This window comes from Theropithecus gelada, chromosome 4, assembly GCF_003255815.1.
Source record: "Theropithecus gelada isolate Dixy chromosome 4, Tgel_1.0, whole genome shotgun sequence".
Taxonomy (NCBI): Eukaryota; Metazoa; Chordata; class Mammalia; order Primates; family Cercopithecidae; genus Theropithecus; species Theropithecus gelada.
In genome coordinates, this window is record NC_037671.1 from 81,720,992 (window position 1) to 81,739,959 (window position 18,968).

The window sequence follows — 18,968 nt, forward strand, 5'->3', positions numbered from 1 at the left end:
TAACGTTAGCCAAGTTACTTCTCTTCTCTAAGCCTCAGTCCCCACCTCTTCAGTATGGGCATAATAATAGTAGTTACACATAGTTTGTTTGGAAGAGGAGACAAAATGATACATAGGAGGGCCTGGAATTACTCATATCTACTATTAATATTATCATAGGTGGCATTCACATTTTTGTTGGAGAGACTAGACTTATAATAAATATTCATGTAGACATTAAATGAAAACTTTGAATAATTATTTTAGTGGTAATGGAAATTTTAAGCATTTACTGTGTATTGGTAGATTGATATTTACATTTTAAATAATGTTTTATAACAAATATAACATATCTAATCTCATTAGTTTTTTCTTTAGGGTAAAAGGGCATATACTGACCTAAAAATAAATAACCCAGAATGATCAAAATTGACATGTATCCTAGGAAAGTTATTGAAGTTTAAATCCAAAATTTGGGGAACACCTAGGCAAAAATATGAAATAATACATAAATTAAAAGAAACAAGGCTGACCTTGTATTTCTCCACAGAATCCAATGCCAAAAACCAGTAAATCAATACACAGGAGTACTTCAAAGAAAGAATTGTGAGCCAAAGAATTTATATCCAGTAAGCTATCCTCCAAATTTTATGAAGGCTTCAGTCAAACCATTTAAAATATGCAAAAATTCATGGAATTTTGTTGCCATGATTCCTCCTTAAGAAAACGGCTAGATGACAAGTTTCCTCCAACTGAAATATAGCTGAGGAAAAATCTAGCAAAAGAAATGATGGTAAACACTGAATGTATTTAATTGTACACTAAAAGAGAACAAAAGTTTGGAGAGAACTTTTTTTTATAAAAAGATCAAAAGAAGGTGATAGGTAAAATAAGTTCTCTGATTGTTTCAGCTTTTATTCCTGGAAATCCAAATATCTGAAAGGTAAAAAGTTAAATAACATAAATTTAAACATACTTGGCAGTACAAATGGAAACACTAAAAAAGCTAATGTTATTGACTGAAATTAGTTGATAAAGTAGAAAAGGAGGGGAAAGAAGATTCTAATCTTCTTTCATGGTAATTTCATTATTTTGTATATTAAGAAACTAATAAGTACTCAAAAATGAAAGAGCTAAAGTTATTATATAAAAGTATAATTAAAAGGTAATCAGTACAAAAATGTAAACTTCTCAATATCAAAAAAACTGCATGAGGCAAAATAAACGAACACAGACCAGAATGTGAAGGTTTTTCAAAACAAAAACTATAACATGAACTAACATGACAGAATCAAGACCAAGCATCTCTGTCATTTCAGTACATTTAAATGGCCTACACAAAAGACAAAAACTGAACCACAAATCAAAACCCAGTTCCAAAACAAAGTGAGTCAGAAAGTGAAAATATAAAGATAGTCAGCATTGTAATAAGAAAGCAAGACTTAGAATTTTAACAACTGGCAGGATGGAATTCAGAATTAAAAGTGTTAAACAAGACAAAGAAGCCTACTTTACAATGACAAAATGTAAAACTCACAATGAAGATTCAAGTGCTACAAATATTTATGCACCAAGTAGCATAGCTGCATCATAAACAAAGCAGAAATGATAGGAGCTTCAAAGAGAAATACCTGGGAACTCATTAGTAGCAAGAGACTTGAAATCACCTCCCTCAGTTTCTGACAAATTGTGTAGGAAAAAAAATAAGGTTATAGAATAATAACATGAAAATCAGTAAATAGAAATCTGATTAATAAATGTAAAACCCTATAACATGAAAATTATACCTCATTTCATATAAACAGAAACATTCGCAAAAATTAACAACATATTAGACCCCAAAGATAACTTTTGTAAATTCAAAAAAGTAGAAATAACAATACGATTACATAGAAATTCCATCTAGAAATAGTTTGTTTATAAACATACATATATGTGAGATATATTATGAGATACATATAGGTCACAATTTTCTAAGTATAACACCAAATCCATAATTCATAAATGAAATGACTAATAATTTAAAACACATAAAATAACATTTTTACATAACTAAAACCAGCACATGGTAAAGACAAAACACAAAGAAAAAAATAGTGAAAAATATTTGCAACACACATTCCAAATGGCTACTATTTCTAAATTAAAAGGAGTATTATAATTCCATATGTAAAAGAGCAACAACTCAATTTTAAAAGGCAATGAACAGTTTGCAGAAAAGAAAATAAAAATGGCTCTTGAACGTATGACAAGATGCTAAACTTCACTCTTAAGAAAAATGCAAATTAAAACATGACTGAGATTACATTTTTTCACTTATACTGGCAACGATCAAAGAATTAGATAACACACTGGGCTGGCAAGAGTGAGGGAATAGGCATTCTCATGCATTGCGGCTAGGAGGCTAAATTCATACAACCATTTTGGAGGGCTATTTAACAAATCTAGTGTAATTACCAATGTCCTTACCCTCTAACCCAGCAGTTGCACTTCCAGAAATGTATCCTACAGATAGATATGTACTCACATATCTGATACGGTATTTGTACAAAGGTATGCATAGTCACATAAAAAGAGCAAATGTTGGCAAACATCCAAAATGCCTATTAATAGGGAAATTGTTATAGAAATTTTGGTATATTTATATAATAGATTCAGAAAGAATAAAAACGCACTGATAAGAATGTACTAAAATGGAATGGACTCCAAGATGTAATGCTTAAAAAAAGAGGGAAGAAGGGGAGGGATGGAGGGAGGGATGGAGGGACGGAGGGAAAGAGGGAGGGAGGGAGGGAGGGAAAGAGGAAAAGAAGGAAAGTGGTATAGAAAAGCATGTATAAAGTTGAGGCTGGGCAATGGATACACATATTTGTTTATATATACATTTGCACAAACTGTCTCTGGAAGGATCCATTAGAAATTGGTTAGTTTCTCAACTGGGGAACAATAGTGGAAGAAATATTTGCCTTTCACTATACAACCAAAAGGTATCTTAATTTTTTTTATAAAAAGAATCTATTTTGGGGCCTATAGGTTGGATTTGGCCTGTGATTTGCTAGTTTGTAATCTCATTAATGGTCATTAAGCCAAAAGGGATCACTTTATCATAAAATTGGTAACTTCCTGTTTAAATTTATCTATAACCCATATAATATTTGCATTATTCAGTCAACTTTATCCCAGTATGAACAATTATTGTGATGCAAGCACTCTAACTTCTAATGCCCTAAATTCTGAGTCTACTATAAAAATAAAACATTTCAATATGTCACAGATGAGACTATTCTGTTGCAAACTAAATTATATAGGGTTTCACTTACAACCTGTCTACCTCTGACTTGATAACTTTATAGTGTAGATGAATTCTTTCAGATTGAAAAAAATTTTTCATCTGTCCTGTTAGAAATTCAGGGAAGAGAAAAAAGGAAAGGTTTATTTTGCTCTATTCATTTCTCAGGAGAAACACAAGCTACATTTGCTCGTATTTGGGGAAGAGTTTAAAGCATAAACATTGATAAATCATAAGTAATCATGTAAAAGAAGGAGAAAAAAACTAATCATATCTGACAGCATAATCTCAAAACAAAGCTTTTATTTTTATACCAGAAAAGTTAGGGGAAAAAATCCATCCTGTGTTGACTCCCAAATTGCTCTATAGATTCAAGTCTCTTTTGTCAGTCTCTGAATGGTTCAAACTTCTCAGACCTGAAGGCCTTTCGACCTTTGCAAAATGCTTATATTCCATAGACACACAATTTTGTGTACGTGTCTCACTCCCAATTAAATTTGTAATGGGTTTTGACCAAACTGATACCTCCTTTTTCAAGTAATATTTAGTGCCACGTCTAAAGAACATAGTGCAAATAGTATCCACACAGTGATCTCATTTTAAGGCTTTTCTTCCCAAAAGGCAGCTTCAACTTCTCATCATATAAGCTAAAATTACCCAAAGTCTTTATTGAACTATTTATCTATATGCTCTGGGCCATTATTTCATACAAAAGGTTTTTGGTGAAACAAGAGCATGGTCTCTTGAACTTTGCCTTTTAATTAGTATAAGCTCCTTGGAGGCTGATGGTGTGACTTCACAGCAGATAATAGAATGGACCTAAGGAACAGTGCTAAAATTAAACATTCCTTCCAAATGTTTCAGGCAATCCTAAGCCGTGAAATGCCTGCCAACCCCCTGAGAAGATCAATAGAGCGACCACTGGGCATATAAAGCAGAACCGCCCACTGGAAAGACCAGTTAATGAAAGTCCGCAATGGGCAATCGGTCTACAATATACGCACATTCTTACAGAAGAATGGATTCCCTTTATCTGTGCCTCTAACTCTGGTAGATGGTTCAGTGAGCAATTAGGCCTGCAAAAACTAACACCCGCAAGCCCCAAACTGATAAGATGGTTTCATGTGAATAGAATTAGATTATTATTGAGTCCTTGCCTTTAGGAATCACTTGAGTACTGATATTAAACACAAGGATTCTAGGGTCATCTTGAATAACAAGGCTTTTTCTTTAAGAAATTCAATTCAAATCACAAGCATTAAGATTGGTTTTGTGGAAATGGTATTTGGTCTTTTACTGACCAGCACATTTATCCATGTCATTTGGTTTGCTTCATTAAATTTAATGCTCATGTATTGTACATTATTTTTAAGAGGAAAAACAATGTCAAGCATTATAGGCTCTTCCTAATAAATCCATCAATGCAGTAGTGTATACTATATCTACTTTACAATTCTATACTAGGTTAGAATCTCTCTTTCCACAGCAAGTTATTTATCCTTCAAAATAAATATCTCCTATGGTACAGTATAATTAAATATTTTTCACAGCTGAAATTACCCAGCCTCCTCACACAGAATTAATAGCCCTTTGTTCATACATATTGCTATGGTTTGAGTATCTCCTCCAAAACCCATGCTGAAATTTAATTGCCATTGTGATGGTATTAAAAGGTGGAACCTTTAAGACATGATAAGGTCAAGATGTTCAGCCCTTGTGAATGGATTAATGCTGTTTTCATGGGAGTGGAATCGTTATTGGGAAAGTTCAGCCTTCTTTTTCTCTCAGGGGTGCTTCCTTGCAATATGACGCCATCTGCCATGTTATGAAGCAGCAAGACAGCCTCTCCAAGATGTGGCCCCTCGATCTTGGACTTTCCAGCCTCCAGCACTGTGAGCCAAATAAATCTGTCTTTAATGAATTACCCTGTCTGTGCTATTCTGTTATAGTAGCAGAAAAGGGACTAAGTCAGAAAATTGGTACCCAGAAGTGGGGCTGTTGCTATCACAAATAACTGAAAATGTAGAAGTGGTTTTAGAACTGTGTAATGGGTAGAGGCTAGAAGAATTTGGAGAAGCAGGCATTTCACAGCTTAAACATTGGGAAGGAATGTTTAGTTTTAGCACTGCTTCTTAGGTTCATTCTATTATCTGCTATGAAGTCACACCATCAGCCTCTAAGGAGCTTATACTAATTAAAAACCTAGATTGCTGCAAGTGGAGCAATAAGAGCAATTCTTGTAAGGGCTCAGAAGAAAAAGAGCTGTAGGGAAGGTACTTTTAGACAGTACTTGAGTAGTAGTGATCAGAATGTTAGTACAGGTTGAGTATCCCTTATCCAAAATGCTTGGGACCAGAAGCATTTCAGGTTTTGAAATTTTTTTTGGAGTATTTGCATATATATAATGAGGTATCTTGAAGATAGGACCCAAGTCTAAACATGAAATTTATTTCTGTTTTTATATACACTTCATACACATACCCTGAAGTAATTTTATATAACATTTTAAATAATTTGGAGCATGAAACAAAATGTGTTTACATTAAACTATCGTATTACCCTTTGTGGGTGTGCTTTCGTGAGGGAATCTGGGCATGACAAGAAAAAATATGTTGCAGATGAAGGGGCCTGGGAGAGTCTTCTATCCCTCAGGACACTGAATAAACCATGTGTTGTGCACCTCAGTTTTGACTGCAGCCCTTCACATGAGGTCAGGTGTGAAATTTTCTACTTGTGGCATCATGCTGTTATCTAAAAAATTTTGAACTTTGGAGCATTTCAGATTTTGGACTTTTGGCTTAGGGTTACTTAACTGGTAGAAATATAAACAGTAAAGGCCAGTCTGACTAGGTCTCAGGGGGAAATGAGGAACAAGGTATTGGAAATTGGAGTAAAGGTCATTCTTTTTATATAGTCGCTAGGACCTCGGTTGAATTATGTCATGCCTGAGGGCTTGATGAGCTAGAATACCTGGTGGAAGAAATACCTTAGCAGCCAAGCATTCAGGCTGCTGTGTGGCTACTTTTAACCTCATACAGTGAGATGCAAAATGAAGAAAGTGATTAAAGATTGAATTTATAATAATAAAAAAAACAGAACAGAAAGATTTAAAAAATTTACAGCCTGGCCATGTAAAGAGTGAAAAGGCATCTTTAAGAGAGCAAACCAAGAGTGTGGCCAAGCAACTATTTGCTAAAGAGATGGCCATGGTTAGAAGGGAGCCGAGTATCTTCATAAAGACAATGGGGAAAAGATACCAAAGGCATTTCAAAGATCTCTGAAGCTGTCCCTCCCACCACAGGCCCAGAGGGCAGAATGGTTTCTTGGGTGCCCTCCATGGACCCACTACCCAGATTCAACTCAGGATCCACACAGTGCTCCTCAACTGCCCCTTCTGTGGCTCAAGTGAGCCCAGCTATGACTCTACCTGCCATTCCAGAAGGTTCAAGCCATAAATGTTTAGCAATACCTATGTGATGCTAACTCTGCAGGAACACAGAATGCAAGAGTTGTGGAGGCTTAGCAGCTTCCATGCAGACTTCAAACAGTTTCACAGATAGCCTGGGGGCCCAGGAAGAGATTTGTAACCGGAACAAAACCATCACAGAGAGTGCCAGCTAGGGCAATGCTGAGTAGAAATGTGAGGTCAGGGCCACCACAAAGAGTCCCCACTGGGGAAATGTCTAGTGGAGCCACGGAAGTGGGACCAACCCAAGACCACAGAACTGTAGGGCCACCAGTATGCACCTCCAGCATGGGAGAGCTGCAAGGCACAAGATGCCAATCTATGAGAGCTGCTGGGTGGACTGAGCCTAGCGAGACCATAGGGATGGGGCTTCCTAAAGCTTTGGGTACCCAGTCGTCCCTACCCCACCCCTCCACCCCCAGTGTGCCCAAGTTGTGGGACATAGAATCAAAGGAGATTATTCTGCAGCTTTAAGATGTGATTTTTACCCCCTGTTGGATTTTGGCTTACTTGGAACCAGTTACCCCTCTTTTCTTACATATTTCTTACATATTTCTCCCTTTTGGAATGGGAATGTCTACCTATGCCTGTCCTGCCAATATAGTTGAAAATAGATAACTCATTTAATTTCACAGGCTCACAGCTGGAGGGAATTTGCCTCAGGATGAATTATGCCTTGAGTTTCACATATATCTGATTTAGATGGGACTCTAAACTTTGGATTTTTGAATCTGTGCTGGAACAACTGAAGACTTTTGGGGCTATTAGGATAGAATGAATATCTATCTATCTATCTATCTATCTATCTATCTATCTATCTATCTATCTAGAGAGAGAGAGAGAAAGAGAGAGACGGAGTCTCACTCTGTTGCCCAGGTTGGAGTGCAGTGGCGTGATTTTGGCTCACTGCAGCCCCCGCCTCCTGGGTTCAAGTGATTCTTCTGCCTCAGCCTCCTGAGAAGATGGGACTACAGGCACACCACCTCGCCCAGCTATTTTTTTTTTTTTTTGTATTTTTAGTAGAGACAGGGTTTCACCATGTTAGCCAGGATGGTCTCGATCTCTTGACCTCGTGATCTGCCCACCTTGGCCTCCCAAAGTGCTGGGATAACAGGCATGAGCCACCGTGCCCAGCCAGAATGAATATATTTTGTACGTGAGAAGGGTGTGAGTTTGGGGGGACCAGGGATAGAATGCTATGGTTTGAATGTCCCTTTCAAAATTCCAGTTGAAAGCTAATTGCCATTATGATGGTTCAGTAGCCCCCTTATGCTCATAGAATATATTCCAAGGCCCTCAGTAGATGCCTGAAATCATGGATGCCAAACCCTATATATACTATGTTTTTTCCTATACATACATACCAAAGATAAAGCTTAATTTATAAATTACACACAGTAAGATGACTAATAATAAAAATAGGATAATTATAACATACTATAATAAAAGTTATATGAATGTGATCGCTCTCTCTCTCTCTTTCTCCCTCAAAATATTGTAACTAGAACCATAGAAAGTGAAACCAACTATAAGGGTGGACTACTATATTAAGAGGTGAGACCTTTAAGAGGTGATTAGGTCATGACAGCTCCATCTTCATGAATGGATTAATGCCATTACCATGGTAGTGGGTTAGTTATTATGGGAGTTTGGCCCTCTTTTCCTCTCTGTCTCTCTCACATGCACTTCCGTGTCATGTGACGCCATCCACCACATTATGACACAGCAAGCAGGCCCTCATCAGATCTGGCCCCTTTATCATGGACCTCCCAGCCACCAGATTCATAAGCCAAATAAATCTCTTTTGTTTATAAGTTACCCAATCTGTAGTATTCTGTATAGCAGCAGAAAATAGACTAAGACACATATATCATACTGTTTCTCACATTTTCAATAGGTGCTGTTGTTGATAGATCTTCTGTTCTCACCAGATTGTGACCCTCCTGTTGAGAGTGGAGAACAGATCTTCTTTATCTTCAAGTAAGCTCCAATGACTTTCACAGAGCCTCCCACATTATAGATGAATGAATAATGAAAACTTCTAGCCAGAGGTTTGTAGTCTTCTCTCTTCTGCCTACTCCCCACAGCAACACTGTGATGTGGGTGGCAAGGCAGAGGGGGTGGAATGTTGAAGCACTTAATTTCTCCTCAGTGCCTCTCAATCTCATAGTCATAGTTCTCTTTTTTCTCTTAAGTTCTATTGCAATTGTAACTTCTAGATTCACAATGTAACTCTCTTCTGAATGTGGCAGGTGCTGCAAAAGAATGGCAATTAAGATCCATTGCAGTTCAATGCAGAAACAGGCAGCCTGTGGCAATGAAATTACCAAGTGGCACGTGTGTAACATTCTCACACTACCTACTACATAGCCCTCTTTTATTTGTGCCTCACACAGCCCCTCCTCTCTCCCTTCCTCTGGCTCTACTTCGATCCCCTTTTTTCTTCCCCCACTCAGCTATTTCAATTTCTCTTCTTGCGCTCACAGTGGCCCATGAGCTAAAAATATTGCTGGGTAGGGATAGAAAATACTCGGCGAAGTGCCACCATTCTTCTCTCACTTGCCCAGGACAAAAGTCATTAGCTGATTTTTTAAGACTCTTACTTGCAATCTCAAAATCCTAAAACATGGCTAGAGACAGCCACCACGAATTAATAAGAGTGGGCATGGAAGATGACACCTGTTGCAACCTCTATGGAATTTTTATCCTCCTGGCAGTAGAAAGTATTAACTTAACCCTCAGTATTGAAAATATTTTTTGGGAAAAAAAAATTTCCTTTGCCCCTTCTGCCACTGCGGTTGACTGGTAATGGCTCTTCTGGGGCACCGTTTAAGGTAATCAAGAGATAGCATTCTGGCCCAACAAGAAATAGTGCATTAGTAATGTCTTGCTAAGCAATTAGGAACAGAGTGGCAACATATATGCTATGTAATTGCCCTATCTGCCTTACTCTCTCATTTGGTAAGTTACTATTCCACTATCCTCAGTGCAACCAACAGGGCTTGCAAAGTTTATTTAGTTCATTCAACAATTAACTGAACTTGAATATGAGTTCATTAGATTTGAGTATAAGCCCAGCACGATCTAGGCACTGGACATAGAAAGATAACTAAACACATCATTAATCTCAGGCAACAAACAATGTCTAGTTTCTAATAAACACAATATGCCATTCGAACTTAAAACCAACCAATAGACAATATTGTCCATGTTCTTAAAGTTTAAGAAAAGGACTTGCATTCAAATAGAACCATTCTTTTATGACTAATCTTAACCTTGGCTTTGCAAAAGCCTAAGCAAGCCACAAATATCTGCAGGAAATTCCCCAAAGTTTCTTGTTATATTTAAAAGGGGGTTAGGGTCCCTGGTGTAAGTTCAAATAATTAAATATTGAATGCTGCCACTCCAAAGTGTTTGAGAATTTGTGGATTACATGTGTGTTGTATGTGATGTCAGTAACAATAGTTGAAATCAGAACAAACATAAAGAAAATAATAGACTAAAGTAATATAATTCCCCACAGATATAAGAATATGCCACACAAACACTAACTTTCCATAATTATCAATTCAGAAGAGTTGCAACAAACATAGAAACTGTGACAGTGACGCATGATGGGAGTAAAAACTTGTTGTCTGTGTTAAAGAAGAGCTGTTTCCTTGCAAAAGAATGAAACCTGAGAACAGAGGCAGCAGCAGGGCAAAGACAACAGATCAGAATACAGTGTATATAATTTAGCCTTCTGAGCTGAATCATCGTCTGCCATCGGTCTCCTCTCCTCTCTTATCAATCATGGTGGTTTCAAGCCCACCAACCTCCAGAGCATTAGGCTGCTGCTGTCTTTTTAGATCTCAAAACTTTGTTTGCCTCTGACATCTATTATATCAATACACTTTTAGTTTTGTTTGTTTACTTGCTTGGGCTATATTTGTATATAGGTTTCAGAATAGTCTCCAAGCTTTTAAGTTTTGAACTAGATATATGCAATATTTTAAATATATAATTTTTAACTAGATACATCCCAATATGAAATTGGAAGACAGTGTATTTTTCCCCAAACTAGCCAAAATAATCCAATAATAGGTCTATTTTTCAACTGCTGTTTTCTACTCAAAGGTGAAGCAGGTACCCATCCACCTAACCATCCCCAGTCATTGAAGTAAAACAGATCCACATGACAGATAAACATATTCACTGGCAGTATATTTATCAAGGTGTGATCTATAGACTGCCCACCTCAAAATCTACCTGAGAAACATTAAAACGCAGATTTCTAGAGCTATCAAGAGCCCCCAAATCTGTATTTTAGCAAACCCACCAGATGATTTCTAAAGGGACTGAAGTATGAGGTGCCCTACCATTCTAGGGTAACTGCTCCATGGCAAAGGGCTTTTCCCATCTAGTCCCTAAAATATATCGGTCAGACTAGTCACATCTGTGCAGAAGTATTAGGGTAATTCAAAATCCAAATCACTGGAAATTTTCCTAAGGTTGGCATGAGGCTCCTGTCCTCAGCCTAATAGGCCCAGAATAGTCCTGTTCTCTGAGTGTACAAAGCTTCTGGAAGCTATGTATATCAGTGATGGAATGAGTCTAGAACTATTTACGCATTGGGTAAAAATCTTTGAACCTCATATAGGTCTCCTACTAGCCAAGTGCCCACCTTCACTTAAGAGGCAGTGCCTCTGGCCACCTGCCTTGATATTATTTATTGACTGATATTACTGGCTCAGAAGGGCAGCTGCAAGTGAGTCACAGAGGGATTTTTGCAGCATCTCTGGCTGGTGCTGCTCAAAGACAAGCACCCATAAATCCTCTGGTTGCCATCGATCAATGGCAGACACAACAAAAAATACTACCCAGGCAAGTTTAAAGTTCAAACATGGCTACTGAGGGACAGCAAGGCCATACGCTGATTCCCCAGTTCCTTTTTAAGAAAGGAGAGCTCAGAGATAAATACAGAAAATCATTCTCTTACTATTTTCAAATGTCTAACCTTTAACTTTGTTTAACTTCAATAATTGCCTGAGTTGAGACTGCTTCTAAAGACAAGTTCAAGTTGAATACTAAGTTTCCCACTTGATTTTATTCAGTATAGATTTCCTTTTAGAGCAGTTATTTTGATTCAGACACTCTTAATTCACATCATACACTTTAACACAAAAAGAAGCCCCCATGCTAATGCTGGTATAGAATAAAAATACTCGAATTTGTGAATTCCAGAAGAATTTGTAAGCCTCCTTGTACATGTATTATGCTTCCAGCAAATATACTTCTACAAAGGGCATACAGAACATGACTTTGTACAGAGATCTTACTTTGTACAGGACCACACATGCATGAAAGACCAGAACTGTGAAAGAACTGAAAATTTAGAGACAACAATAACTGGAAATTATCTAATCGACAGTCCTCATTTTGCAGTTAAAGAAGGTGGATTCTCTGGAGTGAACTCAAAGTTTCCTTCTAGCCCTGAAATTGGTTTTTGCTTCATACAGCAGAGGTTCTTGGTGCCCAGAATGATCACTTCACCAATCAGGGTTCCTATGTCTGACCACAGCTTCCTATGGTAGCCCTTCCTAAGGGTTCCTGTATCTCCCTTTTCTAGCCACAGAACATACTGAGTTTATGCATAAGTAGGAAGAAGGTGCTGGAAAGTTAATGCTGCATACCAGCTCTCAGCTAATGACAGAAGGCGGCAGATTATTAACCAGCTTCTGACCTCCAGGTGGGACAACCCTGAAGTGTGCTTTACACCAACTCTCAGAGGTCAGGTACAGTGCCTGATGACACACCCTGTGGGAGCTTCCCTGATCCACTTCACTTTCCCACCAGTGTCCACTGAATACTTACCCCTACTGGCACTCAAATCCTGGCCTTGGAGTGATCTACTAGGAGAGTCCACCCTAACACAAAAGGTTCCAAAGCTATGGCAGAAAGGGAAGACCACACTGGTTTGGTTTTGCATATTTTAAGAATATTTAAAGAAAAAAGTTGAGAGCAGTGGTTCATGACTGTAATCCTAGCACTTTGGGAGGCCACAGCAGGAGGATCACTTGAACCCAGGAGTTTAAGAACAATCTGGGCAACAAAGCAAGATCCTGACTCTACAAAAAAAAATTAAAATTTTTAAACTTCTAAAATAAATAAATAAATAAAAATTAGCCAGCCAATGTGGCTTGCACCTTTTGTCCTAGCTACTCAGAAGACTGAAAGAGAAGGATGACTTAAGCCCAGGTGTTTAAGGCTGCAGTGAGCTATGATCATGCCACTGTACTCCAGCCTGGGCAACAGAACAAGAATTTGTCTCCAAAAAAAAAAAAAAAAAAAAGATAAATATATTAGATCATGTCATGGAAACCTGGAAGAGTAAGTAAACAGTCTGTTTCAAACAGTGTGAGACATATTCATCCAATTCTTAACAAGAGCCAAGTTTTCAGGACCTTAGTTTCAATTCAATCAGACAGTTATTCAGAACTGAATATCAATCAGGCTCAAAACTGATTTAACAAGCAATTTTGAGGTAAAACTAAAAAAATCAACCATATTTGTTCAAAAGCCAAAAGTAGTATTTGGAATACTTGCCTTATCAAATGAGGACAAAACATAACAATTATGTAAATATCTTCAGAATTAGGAGGACAGACAAGGAAAGATGACTGAAGAGAAGCCTCCAGTAATCATCCTCCCCTCCAAAACACCAAATTGAACAACTATTCACACAAAAATCACCTCAATAAGAACCAAAAATCAGGTGAGTGGTCACAGTACTGGGTTTTAACATCATATTAAGGAAAGAGGCACTGAAGAGGGTAGGAAAGTCTTGAATTGCCAATACCACCCCTCTCCTATTCCCTGGTAGTGGCCTCATGACATGGAGAGAGAATCTGTGTGTTCGGAAGAGGCAGAGTGCAGAGCTTGTCAGAATTTGCACTGGAACTCAGTGCTGCCCTGTCACAGCAGAAAGCAACACTGAGCAGAATTCAGCCAACGGTAAACAACAATTAGACCAGCCCTAGGCAGAGAGGGATCACCCATCCCAGTGGTTAGAACCTGAGTTCTGGCAAGCCCTGCCACCACGGGCTAAAGAGCTCTGAGGTCCTAAATGAAGTTGAAAGGCAGTTTAGGCCATAAGGACTGCAATTCCTGAGCAAGTCCTGGTGCTGTGCTGGGATCAGAGCCAGTGGACTTGGGGTGCATACAACCTAGTGAGACTCTAGCCAAGGGAGTGCTTGTGTCACCCCTCCTCCAACCCCAGGCAGCACAGCTCACAGCTCCAGAACAGATTCTTTCTTTCTGCTTGAGGAGATGAGAGGGGAGAGTAAAGAGGACTTTGTCTTGCCATTTGGATACTGGTTCAGCCACAGTACAATAGGGTGCCCATCAAAGTCCTAAGGCCCCATTCCAGGACCTAGCTCCCAGATAACATCTGTAGACACCCTGGGCCCGAAAGGAACCTGCTGCCTTGAAGGGAAGGATGCAGTTGTGGCAGGATTCATCACCTGCTGACTAAAGAGCACTTGGGCCCTGAATACTCAGCAGTGGTAGCCAGGTAATACTCACCACAGACCTTGGGTGAGACTCAGAGCTGTGCTGCCTTCAGTTATGAACCAGCACATTCCTACTAGTAGTGGCTATGGGGAGATACCCTTTCTGCTTGAAGAAAGGAGAGGGAAGAGCAAAGGAAACTTCATCTTACAGTTTGGGTACCAACTTGGCCACAGTGTAGTACAAAATCAAGTGGGCTTCTGGGGTCTCTAATTCCAGGCCTTGATTCCTGAAACTGCTGTGAGCCAGAGGGACACCAACTGCCCTGAAAGGAGAAACCCAGACCCAGAAGCATTCACCACAAGCTGATGGAATAGCCCTTGGACCTTAAGTGAACATCAACAATAGCCAGGCAGTACTCACTGCAGGCCTGGGGTAGTGGTGACCATGGGGAGAAACTCTTCTGCTTGTGGAAAGGAGATGGAAGAGTGGGAAGGATTTTGTCTTCATGGTTTGGGTATAAGCTCAGTCACAGTAGAATACAGCACTAGGTAGATTCAAAAGTTTTCCAGATCCAGGCCCTGGCTCCTGGATGGAAACTCTTAACCTTCCTGGAGCTGGAGGAACCTTGCCTCCATGACAGGAAGAACACAAGCCTGACTGTATTCACTATGTGTTGTTTGCAGAGCCCTAGAGCCTTAAGAGAACATAGGCGGTAGCCAGGCAGTAGTCACTGTGGGCCTTGGGAGAGACCTGGTGCTGTTCTGGCTTTGGGATTGACCCAGCACAGTCCCACTGGTGGTAGCCACAGTAGTGCTTGTGTCACTCCTCTCCCACCTCCAGGCAGCTCAGCACAGAGAGAGAGACTCCATTTGTTTGGGTGAAAGGAAGGGAGGAGAATAAGAATCTCTGCATGGTAATCCTGGGAACTCTTCCAGATCTTATCCAAAACCACCAAGGTGATACCTCTTCAAGTCTGCAAGAACCACAGCATTACTGGGCTTGGGATGCCCACTAATGAATATATGGCTCCATTGAGCAAACATGAAGATGATAACACCCAAGTCCCTTCAAATATCTGGAAAACCTTCCCAAGAAGGATGGGTACAAACAGAGTTAGATTGCAAAGACTGCAATAAATACCTAACTCATCAATCCAGACACCAATAAACAACCACAAGCATCAAGACCATCAATCCCAGAGACAGAGATATGTGACCTTTCAGAAAATTCAAAATGACAGTTTGAGGAAATTCAGCAAAACTTAAGATAACAAAGAAAAGGAATTCAGAATCCTATCAGATAAGTTTGACAAAAAGGCTGAAATAATTAAAAAGAATCAAACAAATTCTGGAGCTGAAAAATGCAATGATGCATGGAAGAATGCATCAGAGTCTCAAGAGCAGAACTAATCAAGCAGAAGAATTAGTGAGCTTGAAGACAGGCTATTTGAAAATGCACAGTCAGAGGAGACAAAAGAAAAGAGAATAAAAAAGAATGAAGCATGACTACAAGATCTAGAAAACAGCTTCAAAGGGGCAAATCTAAGAGTTACTGGCCTTAACTCATTTTCCGTTTGCCCAAGAATACTCCTGTCTCTAATCCTAATGTAACATCATACACATTTCTGTTACATTAGGATTAGAGACAAGTTCTATTAAGAAATAACTCCAAGAACAATTTTTATATTTTATTTTTTACATTGTAAATCAGTCAGATTTGTTTCAGCCTCAAAGAGTATGTTAATGTAAAATTAAATGAGCACTTGGCAGCAAGCTGCACTTTTATTCCTAAACAGGAAATAGGTTAAAGAGGAGCTTGAGAAACAGATCAGGGGAGAAAGTTCATTCAAAAGGATAATGAGAGAGAACATCCCAAACCAGAGAAACATATAAATATTCAAGTAAAAGAAGGTCACAGAACACCAAGCAGATTTAATCCAAATAAGACTACCTCAAGACACTTAATAATCAAATTTCCACAGGTCAATAAAGAAAGTATCCTAAAAGCGTAAGAGAAAATAAATAAATAACAAACAATGGAACTCCAATATATCTGTCAGTAGACTTCTCAGTGGAAACCTTATAAGCCAGGAGACAGTGGCGTGACATATGTAAAGTGCTGAAGGAAAAAGTTCTATCCTGGAGTAGCATATCCAGCAAAAATATCTTCCAAACATGAAGGAGAAATAAAGACTTTCCTAGACAAAAAAAAAGCTGAGGAATTTCATCAACACCAAGACTGTCCTACAAGAATTGCTAAAGGAATAGACAATATGTTAGGCCACAAAACAAGTTTTAAAATTTTCAAAAAAATTGAAATTATATCAAGGATAATCTGTGACCACAATGGAATAAAACTAAAAGTCAATAACAGAGGAATTTTTACAACTATACAAATACATGAAAATTAAATAATATGCTCCTAAATGACCAGTGATCAATAAAGAAATTAAGAAGAAAATTTAAGAATTTCTTGAAACAAATGATAATGAAAACACAACATACAAAAACCTATGGGATATAGCAAAAGTAGTACTAAGAGGAACATTTATAGCAATAAGCACCTACATCAGAATAGTAGAAAAACTTCAAATAAACAACCTAACAATGCATCCTAATGAACCAGAAAAGCTGAAGCAAACCAAACCCAAAATCAGTAGAAGAAAAGAAATAATGATTGAAGCGGAAATAAACAAAATTGAAATAAAAGAATAATAAAAAAGATTAACAAAATGAGAACTTCTTTTTTGAAAAGATAAACAAAATCGACAAACCTTTAGCCAGACTAAGAAAAAAACAGAGAAAATTCAAATAAATAAAATCAAAGATGAAAAAGGAATCTTTACAATCAATATCACAGAAATTCAAAGGATTATTAGAGGTTACTATAAGTAACTATATGCCAGTAAGTTGGAAAGCCTAGAAGAAATGGATAAATTTGTAGACACAAACAACCTACCAAGATTGAACCATTAATAAATCCAAAACCCGAATAGACTAAGAACAAGTAATGAGATCAAAGCTGTAATTCAAAGTCTCCCATCAAAGAAAAGTCCAAGAACCAATGGCTTTCTACTGAATTTTAGCAAACATTTAAAGATGAACTAACACCAATCCTCCTCAAACTATTCTAAAACATAGAGGAAGAGTGAATACTTTCAAACTCATTCTACAAATCCAGTATTACCTGATACCAAAACCACACAAAGACATATCAAAAAAAGAAAACTACAAGCCAATATCCCTGATGAACACTGAAGCAAAAATCTTCAACAAAATACTAGTGAACTGAATCCAACAACACATCAAAAAAAAATAATACACCATAATCAAGTGAGATTTCTCCCAGGGATGCAAGGGTGGTTCAACATATGCAAATCAATAGATGTGATACATCATATCACAGAATTAAATTTAAAAAACCAAATAATCATTTTAATTGCCCCTGAAAAAGCACTTGATAAAATTCAACATACCTTTATGATAAAAATAAACATTAAAAAACTGGGTATAGAAGGAACATATCTCAACACAATACAAGCCATATATAACAGACCCACAACTAATATCATACCTAATGGGGAAAAACTGAAAGCCTTTCCTCTAAGATCTGGAATATCACAAGGATGCCCACTTTCACCACTGTTACTCAACATAATACTGAAAGTCCTAGAAGAGCAATCGGACAAGAGAAAGAAATAGAGAGCATCCAAATTGGAAAGGAAGAAGTCAAATTATTCTTGTTGGCAGATGACATAATCTTATATTTAGAAAAACCTGAAGACTTCAATGAAAAATTATTAGAGCTGATAAACAAATTCAGTAGTTGCAGAATACAAAATCAACATACAAAAATCAGTAGCAGTTCTATAGCCAACAGTGAACAATGTGAAAAAGAAATCCCATTTACAACAGCTACAAATAAAACAAAATACCTAAAATTAACTTAACTGAAGAAGTGAAAGCTCTCTACAATGAAAACTATAAAACACTCTTGAAAGAAATTGAAAAGGACACAAAAAATGGAAAGATATTCCATGTTCATGGATTGGAAGAAACAATACTGTTAAAATGTCCTTACTACCCAAAGCAATCTACAGATTCAATGTAATTCCTATCAAAATACCAATGATATTCTTCACAGAAATAGAAAAAAAATCCTAAAATTTATATGAAACCTCAAAAGACTCAGAACAGTCAAAGATATCCTCAGCAAAAAGAATAAAACTGGAGGAACTACATTACCTGACTTCAAATTATACTAAAAAGCTATAGTAGCCAAAACAGCATGGTACTCACATAAAAACAGACACATAGACCAATGGAACAGAATAGAGAACTCAGAAGCAAATATATTCATTTATAGTGAACTCATTTTTCACAAATGTGCCACGAACATATTTTGAGGGAAAGACAGTCTCTTCAATAAATGGTGCTAAAAAAACTGGATATCCATATGCAGAAGAATGAAACTAGATTCCTGTCTCTCACCATAAACAAAAGACAGATCAACTGGATCAAAGACTTAAATCTAAGACTCAAACTATGAAGCTGCCCCAAGAAAACATTAGGGAACTCTACACAACATTGGACTGGGCAAAACTTTGTTGAATAATACCCCACAGCACAGGCAACCAAAGCAAAAATGTACAAATGGAATCTCAACAATTTAAAAAGCTTCTGCATAGCAAAGGAAACAATCAACAAAATCAAGAGACAATCCACTGAACGGGAGAAAATATTT